Below are 4161 nucleotides of genomic sequence, written 5' to 3' on the forward strand. Positions count from 1 at the left end.
AATAACTTCACAGATAGATTGCTATACTTTAAGTGCAAATATATTTTAAGATAAATTCCTGGAATTAGAACTGTTGAGTCAATGGATACATACATTTGTAATCTTAACAGATACAAATTGCCTTCCATACCAGTTTCTATATGCTAGCCAGAATATATGAAAATGGCTCATTTATCATCTTGGATGTCCTGCTGTTAAATCATTTATGGACCTTTCTGTGAAATATATCAGGATTGTTTCCTTGTGGTAGGGGTGGGGCAGGGTGTCAGATTGACAAGGAGGGGTACAAAGAGAGGCACTGGGTACATTGTCAACTTACTGTCTCAGTCGCAAATCCACCTTTCTTTGTCCAACTTTGTGACATTGAACTGGATCCCGTAAACCCTTTCCTTTGGAATATTAGGCTTTTTCCACAGAAGGCACAGGCATGACAGCACAAGGCTACTGTATCAGGAAGACACCTTTCTTCTAGATTCTAGCCTCCATTAGGACCTTTTAAGCATTGGAGCTCTGTAGTCTGTGGACGTCTACTTGTTTCTTCAGGCCTCTCTCCCCACCAGCTCAGCTTCTGCACACCAGCTCCAGCCTGTCCTCTGGCAGGTTCCTCTGTCACCCCTTGAAACAACTCCTATGGTAGCTGCACTCTTTTCAAAAGTGTCTGAATCTCAGCCTTTTAGGAAAAAAGACATTCTCTAATTTCTAGTTCCCTTATTTCTACCCTCCTTCAGTTTAGAAGTACTAGTTGCTTTTTTGTCCCTGCTACTTTAAAAGTTGTCTTCTTTTATCATTTACTTCCTATCAGCTAATAATTTCTTATATTACATTTTCCTTGTTCAAATAGCTGATGTGATTTCTGTCTCCTGACTGGACCCTAGCTGATGTATTACATATGTGATCATTTTGCAAATATTTATCAACTGATACTTAAATATTGTGCACTTTTGCAGGTCTTATTTTTGGTATACAATTATCTGAATTGGTAAATACACTGATACAAATACACTGATAAATGCATATTACTGAAAGATCATGAAGATTTTACCTTAGTTCCTGTTACAGATTGCTTCTTGCTAATTTTAAGCTAGAGACAGTCCATATTTAGGCAGGGCACATTTTCTAAGGGTTCAAAGTATTCCACAGTTCAGTCTTAGAGTATACTCTTAAAAGTAAATATTTCAAAGTAGGCTTATTCCCCATTTTACCCCAGGACTTGGGAGTGTCTGGTTCATAGAAGAATTCAACACCTGGTAACAACATGTAGTATACACTGCAGACATACAGTAACCTTACCAGGCTGTTATCAGTAAGAGGCTTAAATCCACACGGGGTTGACCAGATAGCCTAACCTCTACAGTCATTCAGCTGCAAACCCTCTCTTCCCTTTGCTCAGAGTCTTTGTTCCAGGAAGGCAGTTAAACAAGACATTTTATCACTCTGCCATTTCTAATGGGTGTATGGGGTGGCAGGGAAAGAGAAGAGGCAACCCTGAGATCCCAGGAGACCAAAGGAAGGTTATGGGCAAACAAAATTTAAACAAACGTGGATGGCACAGATTTAGTTTCTCTGTATATCAAACTGTTGTAGAATGTTACCTCACTTAATTCACATAATAACCAGGGAGATAAGTTTTATCATCTCAAGTAACTTGCCATTCAAATATTAGAAAATGCATCCAGGAATACTGACTCTGTTGTTTCTCTTCGGCTAGTCTCTCAGATGGGGGTAATGAAATAACCTAGAAAAAGATACAAGCTCCATGGATGGAAGGGCCCTTATTTGATGTACTCATTCTAGAAGATTCTGATCTTCAGAAACTTAAATTCTTAGTATCTCAGAGGAAGCAACTTTTTAAACGTATTCCCAGCCCACTTGAGTACACTTTAAGATACCCTGTAGCAGGAGACCACCCACAGATCTTGTGTGGTTGCTTGTCTAATCATAGTCCAAGTGGCTGAGGGGGTATACATTTTAAAAATCAGAACATACTTGGAATTTAGGCTAGCCTGCTTGCAAAATTAAGACCACTCCTCTTTAGTTTTTAAAAATTCAGATTATTTTTACTGAAAGTCTCACCAACATCTTGGCAACTAGGATTTTAAAAAAACTATGTAGGTGCAGGATTAACAAATAACATTTTGGAAGTTGTTCAACAGACAAAGTACACCTAGAGAACATAAAAATTCTTTATTTAACCTAATCCAGCCAGTATTGAGATAGATAGTCTGCTATATTAAAAACAAGACGTTTAAAAAAATTACAGCACAGTTAGCAAGGCAGTGACTAATTAAGTCACTAAGTTTAATTTTATATTCTTCACAGTCATTTGATGATCATGGTATGATGAACAATATTTTCAGCCACTTTGGAGATAAGTTAACTTCTGCAAAGAAGAGAATTCTACTAGTTGTCACTGAATTTTATAAAAGAGGTTTAAAACATTAAAGTTTATAGAAATAACACAGTAAAGCAATGTGAAAATAAACTGGAAAACACAAAATATACCCATCTATACCAAAAGTCTGTAACATCCCTTTAATCTGTCCCCTAACACCGCTCTCTTACCTCTCCATTCCCTTTTCCTAGAGCACGAACAGACTAACAATTAAGAAATAGCTACTGCTCTGTAGGGGCTATTTTGAGCCTAAAGTGCCTCTGTTCCTTTAATTTCTCAGTTAATCCTAGAAATGGTCTTCTGAGATAGAGTTATTACTTGCATTTCAGAGATGAAGAAAACTGTAGCCGAGAGAAAGCCACTTGGCCAAGGTATACATCCAGTTTTTAAATGCAGAATCAGGATTGGAACCCAGGTCCATCTAACTTTAGTCAGCCCATGCTCTTCTGTTGTTCATGGTGGTGCAGGCCACCTTTCTGAAGAATGGCACACAGTACTTTCTGAGCGAAGGTTTTAGAGATTTAAAAGTCTTCAATTCCAGAGCTCGAGGCCATTCTGGTCCCCAGGCACTTGCAATTCCCTCCCCACAGTCCTAGAAACCCCTCCCTGCTGCCCCCAAAGGATTAGAATTGTTTCCTTGGCCCTCATGAACGCTGGTGCCAATAAACACAAAAGCAGCTACTCCTCCCATCTAGGGCATCAAAGTAGTAACTGGGGAACAGTGTGCTTGTATAATTTTATTAAAGGTTGCCTAAAAGCTGTTCTATATAACAAAATTATGCAGGAAATATCTACTATGTCTTCTTATATTGAAAATTAAACAAAAGCCAATATATTTTATAATTATAGCTATATAATCTAAGTTATTTTTAAATATACTCATAGATTTTATATTTCCCCTTTAGAACTGTAGCAGTGTTCTTAATAAGGCTCACTGTCAGTCAAATATTCCCTTCCTCCCAAAATAATTACAACTCTGAATGTTCAACAGCCATTTACATAAACTTTATAACACAGAATTAAGACATTCATACTATAGAAAGGTACCAGTCTTAAATTACTAAAGTTAACATACATTATTGCAATCTAACATAGCTCGATCTAGATTTGCTACACTCCTAAAGAGAAGTGGCCACGTATCCGTAAGGGAAATGTTTATTACTGTCATGCATTATATACTGTGAACAAGAAAATAAATAGGGCTTTTGGAACTATCTTTTAAAAATTTAATTTTAATTAATGAAAATAACTGCAAGACCATTCAGATCGCCAAACAACATTAAAAGGGCCACTATTAAAAATGGCTTAAAATAAATTGTTTTTTAAAAATGAACATAAAAACTAGTTAAACGGTGATTAAGGTGCTAGCCTCCATCAACATGACAAGCAATTAAAATCTAAAAACATTAGTACTGAATTTTTTTAATAATAAATGGACTTAAGCCAAAAACAATAACCTCAATATTTACTCAAGACTTCTTGTTTTCATAATTATCTCCTTGCTAACTGGTATAAAAACAAAGAGCTCAAGGCCTCACCTTGGTTTACTCACTGCTGGTTTTCTATATGTTGAAACTAGATGGTAAACTGCATAAAAGCAGGAACCAAGTCCGTCTTGCTCACCACTGTATCCCACAGCACTCTGTATGATGCCTGGGCAAATGGGAGGTGATTAGCAAATACCTGCATAACTGAATCAATGAAAGAGAAGAGTAAAATAACTTTATTGATTTTTTTTTTTTTTTTGCAAATCATTCTCTGTGCTAAAA

At 36.6% G+C, this 4161-nt stretch overlaps 1 long non-coding RNA gene across 1 annotated transcript; it reads right to left on the reverse strand.

The window, feature by feature from the left end:
- Window positions 1–2030: 2030 nt before the first annotated feature.
- On the reverse strand, window positions 2031–4155 carry LOC144244517 (uncharacterized). Its single transcript, XR_013338969.1, has 2 exons — window positions 3931–4155; window positions 2031–2380 (listed from the first exon to the last, which is right to left on the reverse strand). It is a non-coding gene; the product is annotated as an uncharacterized LOC144244517 (long non-coding RNA).
- Between the last annotated feature and the right edge of the window lie 6 nt (window positions 4156–4161).

The sequence above is a fragment of the Crocuta crocuta genome, unplaced genomic scaffold, assembly GCF_008692635.1.
Source record: "Crocuta crocuta isolate KB4526 unplaced genomic scaffold, BGI_CrCroc_1.0 scaffold170, whole genome shotgun sequence".
Lineage (NCBI taxonomy): Eukaryota > Metazoa > Chordata > Mammalia > Carnivora > Hyaenidae > Crocuta > Crocuta crocuta.